This window comes from Octopus bimaculoides, chromosome 19 (genome assembly GCF_046866305.1).
Source record: "Octopus bimaculoides isolate indiv1 chromosome 19, ASM4686630v1, whole genome shotgun sequence".
Lineage (NCBI taxonomy): Eukaryota > Metazoa > Mollusca > Cephalopoda > Octopoda > Octopodidae > Octopus > Octopus bimaculoides.
Window position 1 is genome coordinate 40,454,797 of NC_142946.1, and position 16,308 is coordinate 40,471,104.

A 16,308-nucleotide genomic window follows, 5' to 3' on the forward strand; every position below is an offset into this window, starting at 1 on the left:
ACTTAAAATTCTGTCCATTTTTTTTTCAATTTTATATTTTCCTGCACAACCGCATATCCTATCTCTAAATCTGAGCATTTATTTAGTTGTATATCAATGAATATTATGGTAGTAGCTTTCGGTAATTTTTATTTTCCTTCTACTTCTCTACTTTACTCTTTTCCGTCCCTGTTTTCGTTAATGCTTGCTGAGATTATCTCCTATTACTATCACGAATAAACTTTCTTTGCCTGTATCCATTACAATCAATTATACACCTTATTTATAATGAATTTCAGTATGTGTCCTTACTAGTTCAGGTTCTTCGTTTTCTATATTTTTAGTTATCACTTCGGTGGTTTCCTTTCCAAATCTTCAAGAAGACAGGAAACTTTTAGAAATATCTACAGGACATTGGAAAATTGTTGAGGCCATACATAATTATTTGTAACTGTTTCACAGTTCTTTTCTGAAACAACAACGTGTTGATAAAGACGTTTGGACGTAGTGCAGAACATATTGTTGGTTTATCCCCAGAGATTACATGCCGTTGGTATTATTATTCACCCACGGCAATAGGTGAACATATTCTTAAGGTCAACTTTTAGTCACTCGCGAGCAATTTTGTGTTTCATCAACCAAGTCCAATGCAATATTTTAGTAATCATGATCCAGTGTTCAGCTACGCTTTGAAATCAGTTACTAAAAAAAAAGGTCAACTCATGAGATGTCAAAAATGTGAGAGTCAGGTGAAACATTGACTTTTAATCAAATTATATCAGTTAATTTAAAAGAAAGGTATAAATTGATTGGAATTAAAAGAATGTGCTGCCGTAGTCTCCTTTAGAGAGATATGGAAGTAAAAATAATAATAATACTAATAATAATAATAATAATAATAATAATAATAATAATAATAATAAATAAATAAAATAAGAAGAAAAAAAAGAGAAAATAAAAAGAGAAAATAAAGAAAAAAAAGAAAAAAAGAAAATTAATGACAGGATATAGGATGCACCACCCAAAATCTGATATAGAAAGGCTATATATACAACGCACAGAAGGTGGCAGGAGTCTTATACAGTTAGAAAACTATTATAAAATAACCACCATAGGACTGCAAAAATACCTACTCCAGAAGCAAGGGAAACTAATACAAATAGCCATAAAACACGAGCAAAACAAAAAACTGTTTTCAGTATTTAAGGAAGCTGACAAATACAAACAAGAAATCAATCTACCTAACAAATACGAAGAAGAAGAAGAAGAAGAAGCAGAAGAAGAAGAAGAAGAAGAAGAAGAAGAAGAAGAAGAAGAAGAAGAAGAAGAAGAAGAAGAAGAAGAAGAAGAAGAAGAAGAAGAAGAAGAAGAAAAAACAAAATCTATAAAACAAATGAAACCCAAACTAAAACTAGAACAGCAACGGACCATGATAAAACGATGGCAAGAAAAGCCCTTACATGGTAAATACTGGGCTAAACTAAATGCGAAAGAAATAGACAAAGAAAAATCCCAGCAATGGCTGAGAAGCTCAGGACTCAAAGCAGAGACTGAAGGATTTTTAATTGCTGCACAAGACCAGAGCCTCCCCACCAGAAATTACCAAAAACACATAATGAAAAGAAATATAACAAGTAACTGTAGAATATGTGGAGATGGACAAGAAACAATAAATCATATTATCTCTGGCTGCCCAGTCCTGGCTAAGAAGGAATATATTCACAGACACGACAGAGCTGGGACCTATATACACTGGAAGCTATGCCAACACTATGGAATAACAACAGAAAAAGATGGTATAAACACACGCCAGAAAAGGTCACAGAAAACGAGAAAGCAACCATACTCTGGGATATGCCAATACACACAGATAGAGAAATTAAGGCAAATAGACCAGATATAGTTGTCAAAGATCATGAAGAAAAAAAATGCTTTCTAATTGATGTATCAATACCAGCAGATGACAACGTTTCTCTAAAAGAAATGGAAAAACTTTCAAAATACAAAGATCTGGAAATAGAGATAACTCGAATGTGGAATCTAAAAATAGAAACAATTCCTATCATAGTAGGTGCCTTAGGTATAATAAAAACAATATTCAGACAAATACATAACAAAAAGACCAGGACTTACAAATATATATAACATACAGAAAATTGCACTACTGGGTACTGCACACATTCTACGCAAAACACTTTCAATACAGTAAACATAAGAGCACCACAGCAAACCACAGCACATACCCAAGGCGCACAGAGCTGCCCTCAGTAGTGAAGTGAAAGTACGTTATAAAAATAAAACTACTGAACAATAATAATAATAATAATAATAATAATAATAATAATAATAATAATAATAATAATAATAATAATAATAATAATAATAATAATACCGTAGCGAATAGCAAGCTGGATGGACGTGTGCCAGCGATATACCGGGAAGATTAGTTCAAATATGAAACCATCACGAACCAGGAATTAAGAATCCACAAGAGCAATGACAAGAAACTATGTTCTAGTGTAAGCCATCTCAGGAAACCGGAGTATATACATACAAAAAATAACTTTCCTGTGCGTGAAAAGGTAAAGTCTTGGATTGCAATATTTCTATTCGAAAACTGCAAATTTGTGAGTAGAATATTAAATTTAATGACTGGTAGTCATGATGAGTATATAGAGCCTCGTATATTTTGTCCCAGTGTCACTTTGTTGGCATGCACTGCTCTCTCCCACAGTAAAATGTTTACGTATATATTAGAGAGTTACACATATGTGTATATGTAAGCATACATAAATGTGTGTGTGTGTTTATGTGCGAGTGTGTTGAGTCTGTGTGTGTGTGTGCGTGTGTGTGTGTGTGCGTGTAAGTGAAAAGATATGCTATACAAGCGAAACGAATTTGATAACATATGACAAAGAAAGCCTACTAACTATATAAAGTCTACAACAAATAAACAAATTAAAATATATTTAAATAAATAGGAATAAAGACACACGCACAAACACACATACACACCACACAAACACACTCATAAAGACATATATACCGACATATACATATTAGAAAGAAATAATATATATTAAACGAAATTGCTAATGGTTAAATGAAGTTTTGAAACATGTATTGTATTTCTCCAAAAATTTCAACACATTAGGAACATGTTTATTAAATTATACGCGGCATATTTACTTGCTATTAGATGACGAATAATATTTGTGAATTTAATGAAAGTCTACTATTGAAACGTTACATATATCTATAGATGCGCCGGAAGCAATTTTGAAAGATTGGTAATATTACGTTGTCAAGTATTTCGTATATACGGCGAGAGGGAAAGCATGAATAATAATAGGTACATACACAAACACAGAAAGATACACACACACGCACACGCACACACACACACGCACACACATACACACACACACACACACACTCGCACACACACACACACACAAACACGCACACACATTCATGGGGGAAGAATGTAACTGTTTTATGGAACTAGTTGTTGCAAAAACTTTCAAAACATTCTATAAAGAGCTATTTAGATTTATGCAATCATCACGTACAAAACATACAGTCGTACACAACTAGATGATATATATATAAGGCATATTTATATATGTGCGCATGTATGTGTATGTCTACATGCACAAACGCACGCACGCACACTCTTATATACATACATATATATTTATATCTATGTAGATATATATATATATATTTTTTCTAGTTATCTAACATCTATCTATGTGAACGTATGCATGTATCTTTATATACCAACACACACAAACACACACACCCACGCACACACACACACACACACACACACACACACAAACACACACACACACACACACACACATGTACATTGTCGATGCATATATGAACGGAAATACAGTGAAATTTTGTAGGAATTGATGCTTTATATACAATACGTGCGCGTATTTTTGTTTGTGTATTCATGTGCATCTATAAGTATTTTGTATATTTGGACGTGTATATATATTCGTGGAATGGTCATCGGTTCCATTAATTTCATTTAAAATTTATTTATAAAATATAATTGGTTTAAGAAATCGAATCTTTTACTTTATGGATGGATGCTATTATTAAGAAGGAATTGAAAACTTTATTAGAAAGACATACTTTATAAATTACATACTATAATATATTTCCTACAGCAATATATGTGTGTGTGTGTGCATGTGTGTGAGCGGTCGCGTTTACTTGTTTGTATATATGTCTGCCTCTGTGCTTGCCTTTGTGTAAATATATGCATACTTGAGTATTTTTGCACACGCACACACTCATATATATATATATATATATATATATATATATAATACATATATATATGTATTCACAGACATATACATTTATATAACAGAGAGTTATATGTGTGTATGTGTGCGTGTGTGTGCGTGCGTGCGTGTGTTCTTTATGTATTCGAAAACTGAGTTGCCGATTTTGACGTATGGGGTATCAAAAGATACAGTAATCTTTCTGCTAGCAAATAAATTTCATTTATATATTTGCATTACCAAAAAATTAACATTACAATTTTTTTATTCACATATAAATGACATTTTATACTACCACCATAATGATTACAACCTCACGTTTTCTAAATGAGTGGGTTCGCGTGTTCGTTACGTACGTTAGGCTGATAACTGAGAAGTATATATGTGTGATGGTGCATGTGTCTGTCAGTATACATGCCTTTTTGTGGAGGCTGACGAACGCACACACACACGTGCCCGCGCACGCACACACATATACGCATCTAAAGACAGAGACATACAAACAGAGAGACGGAGATAGGCCTGAGGTGTGCTTCATTGTATATATGTGTGTCTGACTTGGTATATGTGCCACCCAACAATGAAACGCGCCGGATTTGAAAGAGTTTGTTTTAGTTGCGGCCTAGACGGTGAACGAACAGCAGTGTTCACTTTGAAGTGCCACATTTTGAATTTTCACTCCTTATAACCAGTTCGAAGATAATACATTTTAAACAGTTCTAGCGTCCTTATCGTATTCCTGCTATGATGTTTCACCAGTGTGATTATACAAACCTGTGCAACCTCTATACTGCGTTAGTCAGCATTTATTCTACAGCCTATTATCTTACACAGTTGAAATATATACCAATTGATGTTAAATTAATTTATATCTTGCTACATACATCCTTCAGCAAATGTTTGAATTAATTAACATTCAACACAACAACATATTCCTTTGTGTACACTTTGTTCAGCGTTCGTTTCAAAATTGTAAAATAATAAATTATTTTTGTATCTTCTGAATTTTCTTGGAGCTTCACTTTCTTCACCATGACATTCATTCAATCCTGAATTTTACAACATTTAGTACATGTTCCAAATAAATGTTGACTTTCTATACTTTGTTACGTTGGTGATGCATAGTAATTTCTAAATTGGTAACTTACCAACTCTGGAATATTTCCCTTCAAAAAATGTTATAGCAGAAAGTGTTTTGTACCTATATTGACCGCATTTCGTTTCATTTGAACTTCATGAGTGTACGGCTTGTTGTATTCAATATCATCAATTCTATGCATGTCTATGTGTCTGTGAGTGTGTGTGTGTGTGTGTGAACCAATTACGTTAGAATTTAAATAATGTTGAAATGATCAGTGCCCTACACTTATAAAATATATAGGATTATGTCTTCTAAGCCTTATTTTTAAGTATACACGATATAAATATTATATGTTTTTGTCCAAGTTCACTCCAATGGCAGATATAATCATGTTGATATATATCTAAAGGCATACAAGCCGTCAGCAAACCGTCCTTTTACTCAAAGTCTGATTCAGATTAATTTACACAATATATATTTATTATTTTATGTTTTTGATATATTTATATTATATATTTCTATATTATTTTATATTATTATATATTTGATATTTTAAAATTTCATTGTCAATGTGATATGAGAGATATTTAGCTGTCATTTCTAGCTTTTGGTCTATCGACTTTGTCTCAGGAGATACCATTTTTTTGCTGTTTCTGATTTACTGCAAATATCTTATTTCCGTTTTCTCTGATATTTTTTTCTTTATTCTTACTGCATTCATTACAGTGCAAGTTTTATAGACAAACTCACACAAATTCCAGTTTTTACCTGATTTCTTTCACGGTACGCTGAAGATTTGTCTTGCAGTCCTATTGAGGGAATAAAAGTAATAGAGTTATTGCATTTATTTTGTATAGAATCATATTTATATGCAACAAGAAGTGATATGAAATTCCGTTTGTACCTCCAAAGGATTACAGAAAGTCGAGCTTTCGGCAGGGTTCATGATATTAGTATGGAATATGTAACTTTCGCAGGGAATTTTCTGACATTATCTGGTAGCTTCTCCCGGTATTTACTAAATTAAAGTATCGAAAATCATAGGTATTGTCCGATATATAAAGGATTGCTTCGAGTATTTTAAAGCTCGGGGCACGTAGCTATATATAACTGATTATTCTACGATTCAGATTCGAAAGATATTTTTGCATTATTTGAGTTGCTAATGTTTTCATAGCGCTTGCTGCTGATGCGATATTTTATTGTATGGCATTGTTCAGTATATATCTATTTCACACCACCGAACTTTGGAGAACAACACTTGGTGTGGTACATCTGATAACCGAATATCTTTACTCTGTTAGAAATATGATACGATCAAAGCCAAAGAAGAAACATTCACGTGGTCGTTGGCCCTGCTACAAATATTAGCTAGATGTGCTTGCAAATGACTTCCAACCAATAGTATCTGTCGTCACCACACTAATAAAAAAAGTACTTGGCAAGTCAACATAATGAATGCTGGGTACGTAAGATACGAATTAGTTATGTAGCTATGTCTATATAAAGTTTTGTTATGTGCAACGACATTAAATGGTAGGAGTTCATCCTGCACAAGACAGCAATGCGAAATCAGGCAAATAGAACTACAGTGCATCTACCAGAACATGGCTGGTACAACCATTCCACGAACATTACCAATTTTAATGACAAATAAAGTAAATGTCATCCGTAACCCAGAAAAAAGTGATAGTTACCTCTGGATAAACGGACTGTTATTTAGCCATTTTAGTAAGTTGTGAATAGTTGCTGTGGAACATATATTCTAAATTTTTGTAAGCAATTTGGAAGGCGATAGCGAGATAAAAATCCTGAAAACTGTGACAGAAAACGGATTTAGTAGGTCAGGCGTTGTTACACACAGCTTTTCCAAAGTAGGACATCCTAAATCTCATTTCTGACCATTATACTGACTGTAACTACCGGTAGCATCGAGCGTATTTTACGTAGCTCAAAGGAAAGCAGGAGCGGAGAACTGAACATTGATTGTACCAAATATTTACTGATGAGTGCAAGTCGCTGAACTTTATTCTGACACAAACTATTGAATTATTTGTTTAAATGGAGAGGTATGAACTGAAGATCTTTCAGGTTTAGCGCGACGTTACCTCAGCAGTTTAGTACAATAATATTTACAGGTGTCACGCCGCTAGTTTCACATAGAATCACATTCAACTCAGCTGTCTACTAAGATATGTTGAAATGATTTGTGAAAATTCTATCATCAAGTTATTTCGTGTTGCGGAATTTCTTTACAACGTCTACACAAAATGCCATAATTTCTACTGCTTCGTTCCCTTTAAAGTGCGTACTTGGCAACACAGTCAACTAACATAAATTTCTTAGATAATCTACAGGCTATAGCTAACAGAGAAAAACAAATCTCAATTGCATTCTTCACAATGATGCAGAGCCAGAGATTGCTTTCAAGACCAGACAGTTGTCATCGAGTCTGAGCATTACCAGAATTTCATTTATATGACACGACAAACGCAAACATTGATGCCAAAGAAACTCTAAATAGGTTGGGTCATTCAACATCCACTTCTTCATTTTCGACCAATTGAATCTATCAAATAATATGGGTTGCAAGTTAAAGTGTTACACTGTAATAGTTGGGGATACACAAACACACACATGTATGTGTATATGTAAACCCAATTATTAAACATAGAAATACGTCCATTTTACTTATTTCTTCTCTCTAAATTTGGAACGTGCTGATCAGCCGCATTCAACTTTCAACCCCTTCTGGAGTCCCATCTGAAATGTCTACATCATTTGTGAATTCCAAGATAACAAGAAGGCATTCTATTAATATACATATCATAGTGTCTAAATAGAACTGGAGATACTAATCTTCATAACATTAGTATTTAATTCTATTTAATATCAGCGGACATATACATACATGTGTGCATGTGTGTGTGTACGCATGTATACAATATACACACACACACGCACACTCATACACAGACACACACACAAAGAGAAAAAAGGAGTTTGAGAATAGATATCTGGTCGTGTGTGAGGTTGACTATAATTTAGTACGCTTGTGTCAGTTTTCCTGTATTTCTCTGTGCACATATCCACATTGTTTGCAAATAAGTAGAAATATTTGTGCAATTTATTATTTGTCAGCTGCCCAAAATAACTGTAATATAATAGGTGAAGCAAAGAGGAATCTCGTTTTTCATTGGAAAGCTATGCTAATTTAAATTAGCAATATATATGTGTACATGCATATATTTATATACATACATATATATACATACATATATATATATATACATACTAATATGTGTATAAACATACATTCTCTCCCTCGCTCTCTCTTTCTTTCTCAAACACACACACAGATGCATATAATCAATTGACTTTTAGATTATAATCGGTTCCGTACAATACACTTTCACATATGAAATTTTTGCAAATTTAGAATATTAATTCGTAAACGCTCCGCACAGCAAGAATATATTTGTAACACATTGTTCAGTGTTTGTAATTCAACATATCCGCCACATCAAAATGGTGGCATCATTCATTCGTCTTTGGTTGCTCTAGTGCAAACGTAATGTATTCCACGGCTAACTATAGTTCCTTTACGAATATTCTAAATCTAATTTCGCTATGTCGCTGTCTATAGCCAACTTTTAACAATTAGCATCAATTCAAAGAAATTATAATAGTTCTGCTCCAGACGCAATTTCCAACCGGAAACTATTGTATTACGCTCAGAATACATTTGTTGCGCCTGCGTGATGGTTTTTCGGTTTCCGAAATCAATTTAGAAAGCATTAAAAATAGAACAAAGTTAACAGTGAAATAATAGCTTCAAATGGATTCTAGTGTTTTAAAATAAAATATTGATGGGGCAAATTCGGACAACTTCAAATATTTAAAGAGTAAAGATCTTTTGTTTTAAGTCGTGTAACGTATTAAGATAAGTGGTTTCAACGTAATTGCTTGAATTTATTTTTGATTGCTCCAACATATATGTACGTATGTATGTATGTTTGTATGTATGTGCTTGTGTATGTGTGTATGCATACACATATATACATTTATATATGTCTATATCTGTTTATATGTGTGTGCTTCGTGTCTGCTGTGTCTGTGTGTGAGAGAGAGTGTGTGTGTGTATGTGTGGGTGTGTGTGTGTGTGTACGCGCATAATATAGAAAGAAATCAGAATTTAATTTTGGTATAAGATACAAATAATATTGAAATTGCATTTTGGCTCCAAAAGACCCCAAGTGCCATAAGTCAATAGTCTCAACTTCAGCAATCCAAATATGCGCTGTGACTTTCATTCTTATCTCAAGCAAATCTTTCTTAATCAAGTGGAACCACAGATAAAGCAATTCGGCATCTACTGTAGGTTCTGAAATATTCACGCGATTTTCTGTGTGTAGCAGCACAATTGCAATTCAATGTGTTCCTTTGAAAGTATACTTGAGAAGGATTCTTAAGATATTTGTATAACCTTTAGAGATTTTTACTGTCTAATTGTGATATGTATCTTCGTAATTACTTCTTCGTAGAGCAGTTTCAAATTCTGTTATGAGATGTTTTACTTGACTCGTTTCACTTTCTTCTTTCTTTCTTTTCACTCTCGCTCTTTTTCTTTCTCGTTTCTCCGGCTACCCTTCTCTCCTCTCCCCTCACTATTATACTTTCAAGCAAAAGGACACAAACATGAAAGAATTGCCATGAGCAATATCAGAAAGGACGTGGCAGAAAGGATGCTGTCAGTGGAAAGCTAATCGCATTCCTAGAAAAAAAAAGTGACTTACTCGAGACAGCCGACACGGTTACCGCTGTGGAAAAAGCTTCTTTCTGCAACATTATTACTGAGTAAGGAAACAACCAGTGAATCGTCCAAACGTGGATGTGATATATCTCATTTTTGCAAAGGCCTTCAATAAGGTTGATCATGGGATGACATGTCATTAGATCAAACTACGGAGAATCGGCATAGTTGGAAAACTGACAAAGTAGCTATATGACTTTTGAATAGGCTTAAGCCAGGCTGTGATAGCCGATGAAGTCTCAGAGAAATGTCTTGGTGCCGCTGCTATTTATGGCTGCTCTTTTGAACATGCTATCAGTTGCATAGACAGCCACTCTTACTAGCTACGCTGACAAGACAAAACTATTACAAGCAGTCAAGGAACATTTCAATGCTAATCTAGAGAAAAACTACAGTATTTTAAAAGTACTTTGTATATCCACATCAAGGTGAAAAACAAAGTTGATCTCTGCTGTTCTTCAGCTGACTAAATACCGCAATTTGATATATATCGCTGTAATAACTCTGCAATTTCTCCGAATAATGACAATTAGTGAAATGTAGGGTCATTAATACTTTGAATAAAAGTGAGATTTATTACTTTTAATAAGACTATAATATATCGATCTTATCAATCTTATTTAAGCATGAAATTTTCCATTTAAAATACACTTATATATTACTTTTCTTGCTTGATTATATGAATACAATAACGTTATTTGTGATATGACAGGTAAGGTTTGATGCATGCATTTGCTACCATGGACAATATAAGAAATATGGCATACACACAATAATTATAAATTAATTGTTAACAATTTTGTGATAAAATGAATACTAATTTTCTAAGGAAAAATGTTTATTGAATTAAAACAAAATTAAATGCAACAAAATTGTCATTTTTATAACTCCTCCCACAACGATGCTTTCATTTACTCTTTCTTCTCCTCATTCTTTATGATTCTTTCTCTCTACTCATCCTGCACTTATGGGTTGCGAGCTCGTAGGATCGTTAGCAATCCGGGCAAATCGCTTAGCGGCATTACGCTTGTCTTTACATTCCGAGTTTAAAAAATCAGCCGAGTTCGAGTTTGACTCGAAATATGTTCGTTAATATATGTGCCAGTGGAGCACTGGGATCGATATAATCGACTTACCCCTCTCCCCCAAAATTGCTGACCTTGTGCCAAATTTTAAAATCAATACATTACCTCTCTCTTTATCACGCATTTACTCCCTTTTCTTTTTCTGAAAAAAAAAACAAAAAACTTCTCCTCTTACGATGTAAAGCATGACGATAGAAATCAATCAGCCAACAAACGAACGTTTATACTGGTTGTTGTTATTATACAGAAGATTGGCTTTGTGCCTACTGTAAAAAGGATTGGACTGGATTCGAACATTACACAATTTCTAGAAGTTGTTGATCATAATTAAGAAAAAAATGAAATGCTCAAAGTTGAAAACCAAACTGGTATATATACATACCCCAGCAATAATACAGGGGATAATGATCGGAGATCAGCCTTCTTGCATTACAATGTAGAAGAGATGGAACTACCGACATTTCTATTATGATGTCTCATGTCTAAAGATGATGTTAATATCATAATAGAATGAAAATTACATTAACATAAATCCAGGAATATTTTAGATGTCGTAATTCCGGTGACATTTTCGTGTTGTTTCAAGACTTGATATTTCACTGCTTTCCTACGCAACAAATGTCAATATACAAGTATTACGGTTTTATATCGAGATTTCTGTTTGGAATGACATTATATCTTCATTTGCACATTGACACTAAATATCATAATTCATTTTTTTTTATTATACCTCATACATGTGTGTGTGTGAGTGAAAGAGAGACAGAGACAGGAAGAATGTGTATATGTATGTGTTTGTGTATGTGTGTGCGCGTCTTTATGTCTTTCGTATTTCAGTGCATGTGGTTTTGTGTACGTATGCGTGTGTCTGTATATGTGTGTGTGTGTGCCACAAGTGCCGAAATATGGTATTTCCGAATTATATTCGCTTCCAGTAAGCTAAAGAAGAAGAATAACCAGTTTCGTTTAAGAACGTCGGTCAAATTGAGGTGCACGCGATCTGATTTCCATCATAGGTTCGAGGCAACCGTTGTTTTCATAGAGTTCCTTTCATTTCAAATTGTGCAACGTCGATGTTCATACGCTTTCAGTGTGCATAAGTCCACATATTCCAACAGTGGTACATAATGAATTACAGTTTACAGCATCCTAACAGCATACAACGGCTTAACGGCTCCGTTCATCAAACTGTAAATGGGTTCTTTAATATTGGACATCTGTTATTTCTTACTTGTTTTACTGGACTGCGGACACGCTGGAGCATTGCACTGCAGGGTTTAGTTGAACAAATCGACTGAAGAATTTATTTTTAAGCTTGATACTATCCTCTCTTCTTTCCGAGCCGCTAAGTTACATAAATGTTAAACTTCCAATACTGGTTTTCAAACGAATGTGTGGGACAGGATCCAACGTACACCAATATATCAATTTCCATTTAATCTTCATTGTAGTTTAAATAAAGTGGTTTCTTCTACCAGACATTTAGCATACTGACGATAAGAGGAACCAATGATTACACGTAGTATACGACATAGAAAAAAATATATTTTTATAGTGGCTGCTGCAGGAAAGGGACGCAACCCTGAATGAAGAAGGAGATGCCTCCGGAAAAGGAGAAGAAAATGATATAATCGGACGAAGATCATCAGATGTGAAATGTAATGTATGTGAAAAAAGCTGTGAGGGGAGGCAGAACGTTCACGTGTAAATCGTTGAAATACCTTGTTGAATAAATTTAAGCTAATATGCCGCTTGGCCAGTTGTCAAAAATTATACATTGTATGTATTCTGAATGATAATATTTAAGCATTAACCACGAGTTAGAATAGTTCGAAAGTGAATATTTTATTGTATTCATCTCTGTACTTGACTGGTATTTATTTTAACCCCACCACTACCACCGCCATGACAATCGCAAGGATAGAATTAGAGTTTAACAGCACTTTAATTCACAACTCAAATAAATGTAATAGAATATCAGAAGGCATTTTCCAGTTAAACTAACAATTCAGCCAATATTACTGGTTTATACCTGTGTGTATTTATTACACGTAGTTATGGACCGATAATTGTCAAAAAATCATGCAAATATGCATCATCAACGGAGTTCTGTTGTTCAGCTCTTCAACATTGTATCACTCACGCTTCTCATATACTCAGTCATATTCATTCTTTTGTATATAAACCACACACATCTGCAATCACTTATAAACTCTCATACGCGTTGACAGCCACATACACTTTGACACACTCATACAAACATATATACAAATACATTCTGTTCACACTTGCATAAACATTATCACACAGAAATTGGTAAATTTGTCGATTAAAGAAGGGCAAGAAAAATATACGTCAGAATTATTGATGCTGTTTTTGAAAAGTGATTAATGGTTAACGTGATTAAAGACAGAAAACAAAAACAAAAAAAAATGTCATGTTAAAGGCGGACGACATAATCAATGGGAAAATGTCGTGAACGGGCGTTACATTGATTGTTTATGCGGTAAAAAGTTGGCATTGTAATGATTAAAAGAAGCAAATAGTCAATTATAACGTAGAAGAAAACGTCGTTTTTATAATGAAGAAATAAAGGCAATCAGAAATGTGTAATTATATTTTTCAAGTGAAAGATCATAAGCCAGCGACAAAACGTGTTAAATTTGCAGTAAATTAGATAAATGTATGTTTATGATGCGAAGTGTTTATTTATTTATCCTTTATTGAGACAGATGACGAAGAAGAAACAAAAGACTTATATTTAGATTCTTGACCTCCATGAAGTTTCACGCCTCTTTCCTATCAAGTGAGATTGGTATTTGCTGACATTTTATTTCAACATTTTTATGCTTTAAGTAAACTAAGAATGGAGCTTCTATGGGATGGTACATCGTACTACAATTTCCTTATATCTCTCAACTCATAGCCTAAAGATTTAAAAATCTAATCAAATTGAAGTTGCATTGGACAATGTGATTTGTTATACATAGTAGTTATACAAAAATGTTGACTTTGTCTGGGAAGGAATGTCTTTATCCGAGTCTGAATTACGGATAAATACCAACACGTAGTGTAATTTCAAGAAACACTAAGCAAATCTCCCTCATATCGTATCATCGTAAAAAATGAAGGATAACCTTCTAGCTATAATATATTTACAGATTAGAAAACTACTTGATTTTATGGATTCCCATTGGCTGAAATGCCATAATATTTAGGTACAGGGCCAGCAGTTTTGAGGAATATTAAGTTTATACACTCAATGCTCAATGCCCTGAATGATAGTTTATTTTATCAAGTCTTAGAAAAGACGAAAGGGTGACCTCACCTCGGTGGAATTCGAACTCAGATCATATGGAGCTCAAACAATTGTGACAAAATATGTTCCTTGCCGCATTAATAATGGTTTACATAGACGTACAATCGATTAATTTGGAAACTTTTATGACAAATCATTGTCTGGTACTTTATTTTCTGATACATTTTGAGCATTTCCCATCATTGAATTACACCACATTCATTACAATACACCCTTGACTGAGATACTGAGATACTGACATGCTAAACAGAGACGCTGTATTTCTCATCGACGCCGAAAGAACGGTAAGCTAATCTGACAGCAACGGAATTCAAACTCAGAAGATAAAAACCCGGAGAAAATACCAGAAACCTTTTTTTTTTTTTTCATTGACTTCAACATTTCAGGCAATTTACCATCTTGTTAGAGAAAATGAACGGAAAAATAATTGCTTCAAATTTTTGCACAAGAACAATTTTGTGGGAGGTGATTAGTACTTGACTAGTGATAATGATGGTGATGGTGTTTTTAATGCTGCTCGTACTGCTACAGATGATGATGATGAAGATGATGATGATGATGACGATGATGATGATGATGACGACGACGACGACGATGATGATGATGATGAGGAGGAGGAGGATGAGGATGATGATGATGATGATTTTCATGTGCATTTTCTTTCTACAAGCAATATTCGATTTGACGTTTCTGGGGTTAACAAGTAATAACAATTTAATTAATGGAATGTTATTTCATAAATTTAATTCATATGAAAAATTTGCTAAATGTATATTTTTTAATAAAAATACACAAAACAGAACTAAAATAACATATTATTGCTGTACAAAGAAAATTTGATATTTTGGTCAACGTTTCCTGTTATTTATAGAAACTAATTTCAACAAATATAGCTACAAGTAATAGAAAATGTATTTTTGTTGTTCTCTTTTATACCTATTTTATTTAAATTATTGGAAATTGACTTTGTTATGAGATAAACATAAATGTCAAATAGTACAACACTGCATTTCTAAAGGGTCGTAAATAAAAATTAAAGAATTTATAGCTATTTTCTTTTCTTGCTATTTCTACAGATTTACAAAAAAAAAATGTCATACCTGCTCCAGATTTCTTAAACAAAACTACAGGTGATAGGATCGATAATATATATAGAAACTGGCGAATGTATATATCATGATTGTGCGTTCATGCTCCTATCAAGTGATACTCAAAACTGGTGAAATAGTTTGAGCTAATGTTTAGGTTTTGATAAGTCTTTTCAATTTTTAGCACAGGGCCAGGAATTTTGAGGTAAAGGGGCTACTTGACTAAATCTAGCGCCACTGCTTAACGGATATTTATCTTATCGAGCACCAAAAATTTAAAGGTAAAATACTCAGCTCTTTAAATCTAAACTATTACCACAGTTAAATTATATTTATGTCAGCATGCTTACATACATATATACATGCATATTTATTTATATTTTTCCCATTGTTTATGCTTGGATGGTGATATCAGTGATATTAGTATGCAATATTTGTTAAGTATTTTAATATTCAGAAGAACATGCAGTGATATAGGTACGTGAATATATAGTTTATATATAGTTTAGATCGGCCCCAGTACGCAAATGCTACTTAATTTATTGACCCCGGAAAGATGAAAGGCAAAGTCGACCTTGACAGAATTTGAACTCAGAACGTAAAGACAGATAACATAACGCTCAGCATTCCGCCCGG